This window comes from Panthera onca, chromosome D1 (assembly GCF_046562875.1).
Source record: "Panthera onca isolate mPanOnc1 chromosome D1, mPanOnc1 haplotype 2, whole genome shotgun sequence".
Classification (NCBI taxonomy): Eukaryota; Metazoa; Chordata; class Mammalia; order Carnivora; family Felidae; genus Panthera; species Panthera onca.
The window spans coordinates 60,606,005-60,622,037 of record NC_138348.1 but is presented as its reverse complement, the minus strand read 5'-3'; the positions used below and the strand labels follow the sequence as shown (position 1 = coordinate 60,622,037).

Below are 16,033 nucleotides of genomic sequence, written 5' to 3'. Positions count from 1 at the left end.
CAAGAGGGTCAAAGGGGAGAGGAGAGATGCGGGCGCAATGACATCACGCAACAGCCGGGTGATTCCCCAGCCTCTGGCGTCATGCGCCGATGACGTCATCCCAGGCGCTCGCCCCTCCCCCCCCCCCCCCCCCCCCCAGCCCGGGTCGGCCTCGTTCACGTGGGTCGCGCCTGTCCTCCCCGCCCCCTCCCACCTGCGGGAGGCGGGGCTGGCCTGGCTCGGCCGGCGCCGCTGCCTCGCGGGGGAGGGGGCGGGGGCCCGTGGGAGAGGCGGTCGGGCCTGGCCGGGCGGCGTACAATAGCGCGGCTGCGGGCGGGGGAGGCGGCCGGGCTGTGGCTGCAGCTGGAGCCCTAGGTACCGGCGGCACTGTAGACGCCCCCTCCCGGCTTTCTCCCCACATCCCCTCCACTACGTTCGTCCCGCGCGCCTCCCCGCTGTCGCCCTCACCGCCTCTGCCGTCCTACTTCACAGACGCTTTCCCCTCAGAGTCTTAACCCCCTCTTTCACGGAGCCCCGTGCTCTCAAGATCCCCGCAAACAACTCCGCACCTCATTCCCCAGAGGCCGCCCGAGTCCCCTCACATTCCCGCCCCTCACAGCACCCCCTACTCCCGCGTCGCCTGCCTCCAGCCCTCTCACGGTCGCTGACCCCCGCCCCCGTCCTGAGGGGACTCCCCGGCTCGAGCAGGGTGGGGGAGGCGCCGAGCGCGCGGCGGCGGCGGCGGCGGCGGCGGCGGCGGGAGGGAGAAAGTGAAGCGGCCCCTCGCGCACACTCGCGCGCTCACTCCCCGGCTCGGCCGCCGCCACCAGGGTGGAGGAGGAGGAGGAGCGGAGTCGAGCCGAGCGAGCGCGGAAGGTGAGAGCCGGCCTCGCGCGCGGCCCCGCTGGCGTCGCAGGCTGCCGGGCTGGGGCGCGAGGGTGGGGGCGGCGCGGGGTCAGGGCCGGGGCCCATTCATTCCCCGCGGCCGAGCCGGGCGTGCGGGCGGGGGCGCCAGGTAAGGTGGGGCGGGGCGCCGCCCGGCGTGGCCGGCGGCCCTCGGCGTACCAACAAAGGCCCCCCGTGCACTCCCCGGCAAGGCTGCCGCTCTCAGACGCTGGGGACCCGGGGGAGGTCCGGGGCGGGGGAGGGGCCCGGAGACCCGACAGGTCCGGGGCTCGGAGCCGCCTCCCTTGCGAACTTTGCGGTCCTTCGGCGCTAACCCTGGCGGGCCACCGGGAAGCCTAGCCGAGCGGCGTCCGATTCATTCTGCACGGAAAAAACTCCCTCCTGTCCAGGCCGGGGCAATCACCTCTAGGGTTCACCTCCTTGAAAAATACGGCTGGATGGAGCTTGACTTGGGCAGCCCCTCCCCCACCCCGGGAATACTCAACTTGTGGAGTTAAAAACAAACAAGGAAAGGAGACCTACGGTTACTTTACGCTTAATATTCCATTTCGAAAGACAGGATTATTTTGGCTTTTACTGTCTTGAATGTTTAAGCAGCAAATATTGCTGCGAGTATTTTGGAAAAATACTTAAGAAGTTTTGGGTATTTGTGGGTGTCGGGAGCAAAGTGCTTGTTGTTTGTTAAACCTCTTTGATAACTGTCTTCTTCTTTTTTCCCAGTACTGAAAGGTGAAGGGAAGGGTTGGTACTGTGGTTACCAGTAAAAATTCAAATTCATTAGTGTAGCCCATGTTTTAAAACTTGTTTCTGAGAAAAAGCTGTAGTTTTGCCTTGCTGTGCCTTTGTTGGGAGAAAACAGGAATCAACAATATACAGATGCCTCATTGGCCTTACCTTGTGACTTCACCTTAGTGACCTTGAGCAGGTCACTTCCAGCCTGAAAATTCCAGGACTTTGCTTTTATGCCCTAGAAATCGGCAGGTATCAAGCATCTACTCAGCTTTGAAGAGTCTACTGAATAATCCCGCCACATCCTCCCCCAGGTCTTTGCTAGCCTCCATCCTCAAACTCCTCTCAGGCAAAATTGACTTCTCTTTGGGATCCCCAGAGGCCCAGCAGGATTTTTATGGCACTTGTAACAATTTTTTTGTTCCTATTTGGGAAATCCTATATCGGGTACACCTCACTCGACTGGAAACTCTATTTGTCAAAAAGGGTTTTGGGAACATGGACCCTGACACATTCCCTGAAGCTTATCCATATCCTTACCTGTATGAGCTCATGGGGTTTATCTGGTAAATTTGCTTACTCAGGCATTCGTTTACCCAACATTACTGGAGTCTGGAGAGCTCCTATGTTTTGGGTCTTCTGCTAGGACTATGGGGATTCAGATTCTAGTAAGACATTCCCTGATTTCAAAGAGCTCAAAGTCTAGCGGGTGAGGTAAGACATGTAAACAAGGAAGGCCAGCCCTAGTAATCTCTGGGGGGCTCCAGTTGTACAAGAAGTAGTGTGCAATAATTGAGGCTGCAGGACCTGTTTTACAAGTCTTGTCCAGGCCAAAGTGAGTCTTGTGGGGAAGGTGGTGACCTGCCTCTCATTCATAAGACAGCACTTGACAGAAAGCTTGTTCAGTTCAGTTAAATATACATTTACTAAGCTCCTGTTATGGGGCCCTGTGCTAGGCTTGGAGAAGGCAGTGCCTTGTGAAAGAAGGGCACTCTGTATCCGGAGAGATCTTTGTAAAATTAAACCAGATCACATCATGTCTCCCTCCCTCCCGACTAGTCATTGTCTAAAGACAGACTCTTTAACATGAATAAGAAACTCTCAAAGATCAGATTGTTGCTTACCTCTGCAGATTCACTTTCTATAGCTTCCCTGCCATACTCTTTCTCATTTCTGCTTTTCCCTGGTGCTATTCTTTCCAATGGAAATGCTGGCCTCCCACCCACTACCTGCCTGTGGAGAAGTGCTTGTTGGACCTCTGGGAAGCAGTCCATTAGTCATTCCTCCTATTACTTCCATGGAATTGGTTGCTCTTCCAATCTCTGGCTCATGTACATACCACCCTTCTAGCTCTCTGTAGTACTTTATTGCAATTATTTGAGTTTATTCCCCCCCACCCCCCGTAAATCTGTGAATTTCTTGAGGGTAGGATCTGTTTAATTTTAGTGCCTAGCAAAGTTCCTGGCTCTGAATATGTTTTTGAAATGAATGGATGTATGAAGAAGCAAATCAAGACCAATGGGATAGAGGCTTCTTAATCTTCTGGGTTACAACAATTAGCTCCAAGTGTGGTCCCTACATGAATAGCATCAACATAATCTGGGAATTTGATAGAATGGCAAATTACTTTTCCCATCCCAGGATCTACAAATGAAAAACTGTGGAGTTGCGCCCCCCCCCCCCCCCCTGCTTTAACAAGTCCCCTGGGCAATTCTGACACTTGATAAAGTTTGAAAACTACTGAGTTAAAAGATCTGCTTTTGATAATACGTCTCCTTGCCAGCTCCCTCACACTCTTCCGTTCTCTCTTCCCTCACTCCCTTCTTTTTTCTTCCTTAGCACTTACTGCCTGACATTCCATCCCAACCCATCCTATCCTGTCCTATCCCATCCCATCCCATCCCATCCCATCCCATCCCATCCCATCCCATCCCATCCCATCCCATCTGTTTGTCTTGTATCTTTTGCCACTAGATGGAAAGCTTCCTGAGAGTGTTTTGTCTGTTTTTTTTTTTCCTGCTACTTTATTCCCATTGCCTAGAGTAGTGGCTGCATATAGCAGGCTTTCAGTTTTTGTTAAATGAGAATCATAAGATGATTTACTCCTATATATCGCCAGCTATGACATTGGGGTTTTATTAAAGAATAGTTCTCAGAATGAAGAGGAACCATAAGCTAATATGCAAGTCCAAGTGGATTCTAGCATTTTTGGGGATTTATTTTAGACTGAGCTTATCTTCCCTTCCCTTTTACATCTGTCTTTCTCCACCAAAGCCTGCAGTTTTTTCAGCTATCGTTCTTTTAGCCAAGACCTGAAAACTGCTGTCAAAATATCTTAGGCTAGGATTATTTCTTGGGAATTTTCAACTTGGTTTTGCAAATCTAAATAAGCACCCTAACTTTTGAGTTTTTGGATTTCAAACTGTCTCTTCCGGATCTTCTGTGGTTTTTGTCTTTTTCTAGAGATACTTAAAGCCATACAAGGGCCTGTTTGACTCCACACAAAGGTTTCTCTTCCTTATGAAGCTCTTAAAATATTTTGTTTCTTTCACTTTCCTATTAGCCCTAAGATACCATATCCAGTTTTCTCCTTTCCTAACTTACCTCTGAGAGATTGGCTTCATTTGCTTATCCGTTTATTTATAAACAATTATTGAGACTTTCTCTACCATGTGCAAGGCCCCTTGGTGGGACAGGATGTTCAGGTACACATAGGATGCGGTTCAAGTCCTCAAGGTGTTAAAGATACTGCAACATGGTATGATAAGAGCTGAAATGAAGGGATAAAGTAGAGGGGTAAAAAAGTGATGTGTACTTTGGAAGATGGGAGAAAGCTGTCTTTCTAATTTTTTTTTTATCAGTTTAGGAATAGTTTATCAAACAAGTGTCATTTTGATAAGCAGACTTTTAAAAATATCTTGATTAAGAGATCGATGGCTTTGTTGGGGAAAACAAAAACAGAAATTAAGGTGGAATCAGTAGTTGCTAATTGAGACAATTCTTAATTGTGTTGTTGCTGGTTATAATGAATTTTTCTCCCCTCCCTCCCTTTTTGAAAGTTTATTTATATTGAGAGAGAGAGAGCAGAGGAGGGGTCAGAGAAAGGGAGAGAGAGAATCCCAAGCAGGCCGTGCAATGTCAGCATCTTAGCACAGAGCCCAGTGCAGGGCTCAGTCTCACATGAACCGTGAGATCATGACCTGAGCTGAAATCAGGAGTCGGACACTTAACCGATTGAGCCACCCAGGTGCCCCTTGCCCCCTTTTTTTATCTTTCTAAACCATAACCAGAAAGTAGGGGAAAAACCTTTTTTTTTTTTTTTTTTTTTGTAAAGAGAGAAGTTGAAGTTTTTCGAAAGCATGTTCTATTTCATAGGTATAATTTTAATTCCTAAGGATTAATGTTGTAATTTGGAGTGGGAGGAATGGTCAGGCGACCTTAGTGTCTTATTACTGCATGACCTTATGGAAGTAGTTTTATTTCTGTACCTTTTGTCCAGCTGTAAAACGGGGATAGTAACAGTTGCTATGGCTAGCTTACAAGGGTACGAAGCAACTAAATGCAATATTGATTATAAAGGAACCTTTGGAAAGTATAGTTTGTTAGCAGTTATTAGGTGGTGATAAACCTTATTGAATGAATACCTGTTATGTACCAGACATTATGTGAGTTGTTTTCTGCAATCTTCAAAATAATGTAATAATATACGATGATTGCTAGTATCTCTGTTTAATGGATAAAGAGGTTGAAGCTCAAACTGGCAAAGGGAATTTGTTCAAGGTTTTGCTGAAAGTGGTAGACCTCTGTTCCAGTTCATATTCACCTAATGCCAGCAATTATGTGTTATGTTCATTACCCAGGCTGCTTTAATTTTTCTGTATAGAGGATATAGGAACATTTTGCAAGTATATTGCTGTGAGAGTTAAAATAAATTTTTTCTTCATTTAGCCTGCTCTCTTTTTTTGTGCATAGAAAGATTGGTGAAGACAGATTTACATGCATTTACATTTATCATTCATACAGAGAAAAGAAGAACATTTTTGCTTGGTGTTTTTGTTTAGTCTTCACAACAGCCCTGTGAGATAGGTATTTCCATTTTATGAGTTAGGAGACTGGATTATAGAAGTCTTGATTTGCTCAAAGGCACATCATTAGCAAATGACTAAATACTGATTTAAAACTACATTTTTTGAATCTCAATGCAATACTTCACTTTTGCCACTGTATCATATTGCCTTTTAAATTCTGTCAAACTAAACTTTGGAGCACTAGAAATATCCTTGTAGATTGCTTCTTACTCTCTTTAGCCTTTTCCTTCTAAGAAAATCCTGACTGAAGTCCACGGTATGAACCACAAAAAAAAAAAAAAAAAAAAAAAATTTCTGGTAAAACTGTCAGATATTCATGATATTGCAGACTTATAAGATAACACTTCCCTACTGAAGCTGAGAAATTAGGACTTTATCCAGCATTCTGTGTCACCTGTGTCTGAATATTCATTTCCCTTTGCTATCATAAGTTTATTAACATAATGTCGTACATTTTTCTGCTTCTGCATTAAGCTTTATCTTTCACAGGTAACTTCTTCCACCACTCTATCCTCCCAGTCTTTGAGATGGGGGAAATGATCTACATGCTAGGATCCTCCAGATTATCCCCTCTCTAACAATAGTGTGATAAGTCTAGAAAGAACCAGAAGTTCATTGATCCCTCATTAATACGATTTTGTTTGGTATTAATTCCCTAAAATTGATCTAAGTTTTAGTTATAACAAGCCCCTTATATCTTGGCCCTTATTCATGGAGTCAGGGTGAGGTAATCTGCATGCAGCATTGGGAAGTTCATTCTTGTTTATGGGACTTTCTTATTCCATTTTCTACTTTCAGCCCTCTCTCATGTCCCTTTCAGACTGTGTAAGCACCAAGTGAGGCTGGCAAGAACATTTTTCTCCTTTACAGAATCTGCTGTTTGAATCTTTTGAGGTGACAAATGACAGTGACACAATATATATGACTTCCACCTTCATCTCCCTGCCTGTATCTTCAAGGCCCAGTTTTCCTTATTCTCTCCCTGATTCCCTCAAAGCTGGGATTAATGTATTTTTCATTTGAACCCTTGTCTCCATGTACTTTGTATGTGGCTGCAATATTATCACTTTCTAGGGAAGGAGATAGATGTAGGAGGGAGAGCACTAAATTTGAAGTTAGGCAAAGACCTATTTGGACATTTATTTAAATATGTTTCTTAGTTTGGAAAATAGAAATAATACCTAACTCACAGAGTTGTGAAAACTCAGTTAATAATACATGTGAAAATGAATGTTGTACACCTGAAACTAATATAACACTGTATCTTAGGTATACTGGGTTAAAAAAATAATGTATGTAAAAATGAATTGTAGGGTGTTAGGTAGAATTGTTGTAACTTAATGACCTCAATTATTTATAGCAGTGGTTTTTAATTTTGGTTATTCATTTGAAATACTTGTGAAGATGTAAAAAAAAAAAAAAAAAAAAAAAACAGTTGCCTGGGCTCTAAAGTCTGCTTAATTAAAATCTCTTGGAATCTCTATTTTTGAAGGTTTAAGGCGATTCTGATATGCAGCCAAGGTTGAGAAGTATTGCTTTATATTGTAATATTTTGTATAAAGTCTTTGGTAACTCCTATATGAAAATTAATGTTTTAATTGTTATTTAAGGTTCATTTGCTAGACACATATTGAGCATCAAGGCATTGTCAGGGGCTCTGAAGGAGTAGATGAATAATACCTGGTCCCTACCCTTAAGTTTATAGTTGAGAAACAGACATGTCCATAGATAATTATATTGAGACAAAAATGACATGTGGAGACATATGCTATGTGAAAACAGAGGAAAGGCATCTTCTCTACCTGAAATGGGGGTGGCCTGGCAAGGCTTCTTCTTCTTTTTTTTAATGTTTATTTTTGAGAGAGAGAGGGAGTAGAGGTGTGAGCAGGGGAGGGGCAGAGAGAGAGACACAGAATCTTAAGCAGATTCAATTCTGTCAGCGTAGAGCTTGACGTGGGGCTTGAACTCATGAGCCATGAGATCGTGACCCAGCCGAAATCAGAAGTCAGAATCTTAACTGACTGAGCCACCCAGGTGCCCCATGCCTGGCAAGCTTCTTAACGGAAGTGACAGCTAAGTTGTGTTCTGAGAGATGAACAGGAGTTAACCAAGCACAGTTGGGGAGGAGTAGGAAGAGAGGAGAGAGGAACGACCTTCTTGAAAGAGAGCAGTGTGAGTGTTAGAAGTCTTGAGAGTATGTTTGGGTATCCCTAAATATTTTAGTACATTTACAGGATGGGGTGCAAGGTAGGGAGCCATAAAAGCAGAGAGAAAGACAAGGCCTAGATGATGAAGGGCCTCTTGTACAGTGTATAAAGTATTGTCACTAATATTATCTCACTTTATTCTTTCAACAAGTATGTGGATTAGCTAGCTAGGACTGTAATTGTTTTATCTCCATTTTATAGAATAGGAAACAGAGGTTAAATTGAATTGCCTGGACTGTACAGCATCACAGCTATGATTTGAAGCCAGGTCCTTTTGACTCCAGAATACAGAAGAATAAATGAAAAAAACCCAGAAAACCAAAAAAAAAACCAAAAAAACCCAAACCAACAAACCTATCAGTTTTATTGTGGAAATGTAACCAGTAATATCATTTATTTTCTTTTAACCTTCTTAAAACATGAGTTTGGGTTGGTGATCTCCCTGCTTCCCAGCCACCTGCTTCCCCCAGCCTCATTGTTCACTGGGGATAAATGAGATCAGGAACATATGAACATCAACAGCCTCATTACAACTGACCTCTTACCAAGGACTTTCAAGGTACCAAACACTTTACATTTTATTTTTACTTTACTTTTCAAAATAATCCTATAAGAGAAATGCTGTTTTATACTCATTTTCCAGATGAGAAAATTTAGGAGCAGATAGATCAAACTGGGATTTGGAGACATTTTTATGAATATTACTCTATGAGTATGGCAAGTCACTTAACCACGCAGAGCCTCAGTTTTCCTGAGCTGTTTTATAGATGCATTAAATCTTAGGCTAACTTCTCCAGCTCAAATATTGTATGACAGTGATTTTTTTTTACCTTTACTCTTTCTCCTCTTTCTTCTGTAATACTCTAAGACATAATCCATCAGTGACAGTGTTTTAGTATGGAAACAATTCTCAATGGTGGGGAATGGCTGCAGAAGGACCTCATATAGTGGAAGGACTTTTAGCCACCACCCCCCTCCCCAACACCTGTTGGAGAATTACTATTTTATAACATTTTCTTCCATTTAAGATTATTTTCCCATTTGGAGTCATCTGATCAGTCCTGAGTCAGATTTTTATTTGGTATCAGGATAGATTTTGCTTGATTAGTTTAAGAAATTATTGGTGTGCCTGGGTGGCTCAGTCAGTTAAATGTCTGACTCTTGATTTTGGCTCAGGTCATGATCTCATAGTTTGTGGGATCGAGCTCTGCATCTGGCTCTGCTTGGGATTCTCTCTCTCCCTCTCTGTCCCTCCCTTTCTCTCTCTCTCAAAATAAATGAACATTAAAAAAAAGTTATATATAATTTGCAAAGTAACTTAAAAAAATTTTTTTAACGTTTATTTTTGAGACAGAGAGAGACAGAGCATGAACGGGGGAGGGTCAGAGAGAGAGGGAGTCACAGAATCTGAAACAGGCTCCAGGCTCTGAGCTGTCAGCAACAGAGCCCGATGCGGGGCTCGAACTCACAGACCACGAGATCATGACCTGAGCCGAAGTTGGACGCTTAACCGACTGAGCCACCCAGGTGCCCCAAACCTGCAAAGTAACTTAAAACAAGAAACCAGATAAGCAAAGGAGAAAAATTCATAATGATAGACCTTTGAAACTCCAAATTTTCTGAGCAGCCTAGAGACAATTTATATGTATTTAGATATTACTGTTTTCAAAACACTTTCATATACAATCTCATTTCATTCTATCTTTAAGGCATCTTATTTTTACAGATGGAAAGAAGGTAACGGCTTATCTATGATAACATGGCCATGAGTTTGGAAATTTGCAATCTCCAAATCTAGTGTTGGCTCTTGATCATTTGGGTGTTGCTTGCAGTGGCACTTCCTTCATTTTCTCTTGATTTCTAAAAAATTCCTAGTTCCTTAGAGAATGGTAAAGCTATTTACAGCTTGTTCTCTTTCCCAAAATCATGTTTCTACCCACTAACTCTTGTCAGAGAATTGTCTTGACAATTCTGTCCCAGGCTAGTTGGGAATGGCTGCTGAACGTTTTCTTATTTGTGGGCTTGTAGAGTAGGGGCAAAACACACACACTTTCACGTGCATAAAAACTCAGTATGTCTCTACAGTGTATCTATTTATCAATTCCTACATTGGTCTACAAATATTTATTGGTTGCTTCCTATGTGCCAAGCCTTGTGATTAATACTTGGGGTGCAATCATAAATAATATAGAAATGATCCTTCTCATTACTCTTATAAAGCTTACATTCCAGAGGGGAATACAGAGAAAAGCATTAAACATACAAATAAATAGTTGCAGGTTTTGGTAAGTCCTACAAAAGAGATAAAGGACTAACGTAGAGAATTTTGGAGTGATGAAGGGGAAGGCTTCAATGAGGAGATGATGCTTTTAAACTGAGATATACAAGATAAGTAGTTATTAGCCATTCGGAGAACCCTATGTAGAGCATATCAGGCAGAGGGAACATTTTAAATGCACAAAGACCCTGAAAGTAGGTAAAAGTTTAGAGCTATGATGCTCAAGATGTTAACTACTAGAGAGTATGGCTACTGAACACTTGAAATGTGGCTGGTTCAAATACAGATGTGCTGTAGGTATGAAATACATACCAGATTTTGAAGATTTAGTACTGAAAAAAGAATTGAATACAACTCACTATTTATTATATAATAAAATGTTAGTATTTTAGATTAATTGGGTTAAAATAGATTTTCAAATTAATTTCACCTGTTTTGTTAGCTTTTAAAAACATAGCTACAAGAAAAATTAAGATTACATATGTGGCTCACGTTAATGGCTTGTATTATATTTCTATTAGCACTGGTTTAAGCTCAACCATAGGAACTAAAAAAAAAAGCCATTATGACTGGTGCACATGGAACAAGAGTGAATGGTACTTGATAGAGTTGGGGTGATAGGAAGAGACCTTTCAAATTGCTACCCTATGCGATATCCTGTTTAATCCCGAGAGACTGAGAAGGGATTATTAAATCTGATTTTATAGACAGAGACAATTATTGCCTGAGGGCCACTCTCCACCTGTATAGTGCCAGCACTTTTGGCATAGTATTTTGAGTTTAGAGTGTTCTCTATCACTGTCCACTAAAACAAACAAGCAAATAAGTACTGATGGATAAATTGATTAATGTAAGTGGTTTTTAGACTGCCTCTTGGTATCTATAATATCTAAGTAGAACTCTTGGTCAAAGATTGAAATTTTCATTAAAAAAAAAAAAAAATCCTTCCTGTAGGCTTACTCTTGAAACTATTTGATGGTATACTTCTTTCAACTTTTTTGTATGTTTAAAAATTATAATAAAATATTAAGAATATAAATTATTCTTATAATTTATTCTTATATTATTATTATAATAATATAATATAATATAATATTATTAATATATTATATTATTATAATAATATATATTATAATAATATAATATATAATAATATACTATAATATTATTATATTATTCTTATAAATTATTAAGAATAAAAAATTAAGAAGTATGTGCAGTGAGCACCCATATGCTCATTTAGATTCTGTAATGTTTTGCTGTATTTGATTATCTATCCATCCCTTAATCCATTCATCAATCCATCTTATTTTGAAGCAATTCCAAATAAGTTTCAGATGCCAGTGCACTTCATCCTTAAACATTTTAGCATTTGTATCATTATTTGTTTACATAGAACTACACTCTTACCCACTACACGGTGGCATTATTTGATTAATATCTATCTGTGCTACTAGACCTTAAGCTCCAGAGAATTATTTCTTTTTAAGGCATGGCACCCTAAAGAGAATAAGTTTTAAAATGGCGCCCTTTTCTTTAAAATAAAAATTATCTTTTCTTGCTCACCATTGTAGTCACAGTTCCTAGCATATAGTAGCCACTTAATGAATATTTTTTGATTAAAAGAATGAACGTGGAGCCAACATCAAACCAAGTCATGACTTCTTTACTTAGAGCATTTGTTTGTTTCTCAAGTTCAACAAGCATACAAGAATCCTTTCAGTGCCTCGTGTTGGAGAGGGAAGAAGAACCCTGGAGTGCTAAATATTTAGCTGCTCAGTACAAACATCTCTGATCTGAGTCAAAGTTGAATGCATGCCCTGATGCTAGCTGGTTAAGGATGTGGGAAATTCTTAAGCTGATCAAACTGATCACTGCCTACTTTGCCATTCTGGGACTTCACTTCATTTGAGTTGAAGAATTCTATGTTACTGAAAAATGGCATTGGATTGAGGCCTTTGTAAGTATATTTGCCTTCTAGAGGGTCCATTCTTTTTAGTAACATCCAAGGCGACATTCCAAAATTGGCAGTTTCCTTTTAGATTATCAGGAGTTTCTTTAAAGTGTTATGTAGTTTTAATAAGGCTTAACAATAACGTTACTAACTTTCTTCCATTAAAAATAACAAGGGCACCTGGGTGGCTCAGTCGGACTCAGTCGGCTCGGTTAAGCGTCCGACTTCGGCTCAGATCATGATCTCATGGTTTGTGAGTGCCAGACCCGCGCACTGACAGCACAGAGCCTGCTTCGGATCCTCTGTTTCCCTCTTTCTCTGTTCGCCTGCCACCGCTCACAGCATGTGTACTCTCTCTCTTTCAAAAATAAACATTTTAAAAAACTTAAAAAGTTTTTAAAAAATAACAGAGCTCTATTTCACAAACTATTTTGTAACACTATTCATATGTTTAAAATTTAGCCAGGATTTCATTCTAATGAATAACCACTTTTGTTTCCTTTTTTCTTACATGTAAACATACACATTTACATAGTTGTAATCACAATGTAGACTTCAGTTTGTTGTTTATGGGTTTTTGTTGTTGTTGTTGTTTTTTAAGTAGACTACATGACCCTGGGATCAACAGTCCGATGCTCTACCAACTGAGCCAGCCAGGTGCCCCCCTTTTTCCTTGATCTATAAACATTTCCCCATGTAATTTCTTAGTGCTCACTATAAAATTATTACCTGATATTCCATGATTTGCCTAAAATCATTGTGTCAGTCAGTGTTCTACCAGAGAAATAGAACCAGTAGAATTCTTTTTTCTCCTGGAAACCGCAGTTTTGCTCTTGAGGCCTTTCAACTGATTGGATGAAGCCTACCCTTAGATTAGGAAGAACGATCTCCTTTATTTAATGTCAACTGACTGTAGATGTTTAATACATCTACAGAATACCTTCACAGCAATACCTAGATTAGTAGTTAGATTTAATCAAGTAACTGGGTACTATAGTGTAGCCAAATTGACACATAAAACTCATAATCACTTAGGTTTTCTTTTCATGTTGTAAATCACACTGTAATTTTATCTGTAACACTACATATAGCTTTCTCCTTTAAAATATTTTTTTTTGGGGGGTGCCTGGGTGGCTCAGTCGGTTGAGCGTCCGACTTCAGCTCAGGTCACGATCTCACGGTTGGTGAGCTCGAGCCCCGCGTCAGGCTCTGGGCTGATGGTTCAGAGCCTGGAGCCTGCTTCTGATTCTGTGTCTCCCTCTCTCTCTGCCCCTCCCCCATTCATGCTCTGTCTCTCTCTGTCTCAAACAAATAAACATTAAAAAAAAAATAAAATATTTTTTTTTTTTTTGGAATAAATTCCCATAGGTAGGATTACTGGGTAAAGGGATATAAAGACCTAATGTGCTCTTGACAGGACTTAATATTTGCAAGCTGAAAATACCGCCACAGTCTTTCTTTTAATGATTTCTTCAGGAGTTGGTCTATTCAGTGGACTCATTTCCCATTTCCAAAAACCTGTTTTTTGTTTTTTGTTTTTTTACCCCTGTTTTTTAGCTCTGAAAATAGCTGCTTTTCTTCAGGGTTATCTTCAGTTCTCCCTTCACTCTCCACCTGCCATGTTTTCCCCTGGGTTTCTCCTCCCCGCCCACCCCCATCCTCCTACCTCACTTTGCTTCGTGTATCACACATAAAATAGAAATTTCATATTCCTACTACTGAATCTAAGGATCTACTTGGATTTGCACCCATTTTTGCCTTTGCGCCTTCCTTTACAATCAAGGAAGTGATTCTCCTTCACATACTTTTAGATTCCTTCCTATGGTCCTCTCTTAGAAACCTCACTTCACTGAATCTTTACATTTTGCTTTCTCCTGAGTTATAAGCAGCATTCAAGATGTTCTATTTAAATGAAAACAATTTCCCCCTTCCCTACCAAATAAAAGCGCTCCTGAAATCTCATGTCAGCCTTCAGCTAAACCCTGTCTTTGTTCTCCTTCAAAGCCAGTTTTCTTTAAATAGCTGTTTACAGCTTCTGTTTCCAGTGCCTTACCTCCTATTTACTTGAAAGCTTACTCCAGTCTACTTCTACCCTCACCACCGCATCACAACCACACTTACTAAGACCAATAATAACCCCTATTGTGCCAAATCTACTTAAAAAAAAAAAAACAACAAAAACCAAAAACCATAGTGGCATACAAATACCCAGTAATCCCTTACTATCATAAAAATACTCAGTTGTGATTCAAATGTCATACTTTTTTTCTTCTTTAACAGTTGGAAGCAGAATCCAAATGAGGGCTACTTTGAGAGATTTGTTGATAGGTCTTTTCTGTCTTCTTTTACTCTCTAAGGTCCCTCTCAATCTCTTTTTTAACCCCTTTCAGCTTATTTGTTGAAGAAACCACATTGTTCTGTAGAGTTTCCTACTGTCTGGATTTTGCATTTCCCTGTTATGCTTTAACAAGCTCCTTGGTCCTCTATAATATTATGTGTAATTTAGTATTTGGAGGGTAATTCAGATTCAGGTTTATCTTTGTTTGTTTGTTTTGCATGATCACTTTATAGGTATCAGTGTGTGCTTTCAACAAGGGGATCTTAATGCCTGGTTGTCTTTGTTTTTGTGATATTAACAGCCATGGAATTTCCTTTTCATTGTCAACTTACTGAACCTCTCTGTATATTTGCCTTTTTGATCACTCTCTCTTTAAAATATTCCTTTGCCAGGGCACCAGGGTGGCTCATTCATTTAAGCAACTGACTCTTGATTTCGGCTCAGGTCATGATCTCACAGTTGTGGGATGGAGCCCCGCATCAGGCTCCACACTGAGCTGAGCATGGGAGCCTGTTTGGGATTTTCTCTCTTCCTCTCTGCCCCTCCCCCACTCGTGTGTGTGTGTATAAGCATGCACACACATGTGGTCTCTCTCTGTCTCTCACTCAAAATACATAATACATGTATTTTGTCTCACTCAAAATACATAAACTTATAAAAGCCTTTAAAAAGATATTCTTTTGCCTTCTGTGATATAACTTTCTTTGCCTCCTACCTCTGATCATTCCTTAGTTTATTTGTTGCCTTTTTTCTATTTTGATTTTAAAGTTTATTTTCAGAGAAAGCATGTGCATGCACATGTGCACATGCATGAGTTGGGGAGGTGCAAAGAGAGGGAGGGAGAGAGAGAATCCCAAGGAGGCTCCTTGTTGTCAGCTAGAGCCCTCTGCGGAGGTCGATCTCACCAACTGTGAGATCATGACCTGAGTCAAAATCAGGAGTCTGATGCTTGACTGACTGAGCCACTCAGGTGCCCCATCTTGATTTTAAATGTTGAAATTCCTCAAGGGTAAGATTCTCTCCTCCTCTTACATCATACTTTCTGCTTGATCTCATTCATTGTCCTGTCTTTGAATACTGTATATATGCTGATAACTCCCATATTTTCCCAGATAGCTCTAGCCTAACCTCTGTCCTTAACTCTAGACCCGTATATCCTCTTATCCACTGGATATTTCCACTTTGAGATCTTACAACATTTTATACTTAATATGCTCAAAAAATGCATTCTTTTTTTTTTTTAAGTTTATTTATTTTGAGAGAGAGAGAGAGAGAAAGTGTGTGTGCACGTGTGGGGACGAGGGGCAGAGAGAGAGGGGGTGAGAGAGATTGAGAGAGAGAAAGAATCCCAAGCAGACTTCTCACTGAGCAGAGACTGATGCAGGACTCAGTGTCACAAACTGTGAGATCATGACCCGAGCTGAGATCAAGAGTCAAAGCTTAACCAACTGAGCCTCTCAGGTGCCCCTAAGTCTGCATTCTTGATCTTTTCCCACAAATTTGGTACTCCCTAAGTTATCCCTGTTTTAGTGGCATCTTTGTTTACCTAGTTAC

At 41.0% G+C, this 16,033-nt stretch overlaps 1 protein-coding gene across 2 annotated transcripts in view; it reads left to right on the top strand.

Annotated features, from left to right (window-relative positions):
• The first annotated feature begins 292 nt into the window (after positions 1–292).
• The window catches only part of PAK1 (p21 (RAC1) activated kinase 1), a 155,415-nt gene continuing 139,674 nt past the window's right edge, over positions 293–16,033 (top strand). For both annotated transcript variants that reach the window (XM_060605536.3, XM_060605534.3), the window contains exon 1: positions 293–855. The gene's annotated coding sequence lies outside the window, so the exon portion shown is untranslated. The remainder of the gene's footprint in view (positions 856–16,033) is intronic.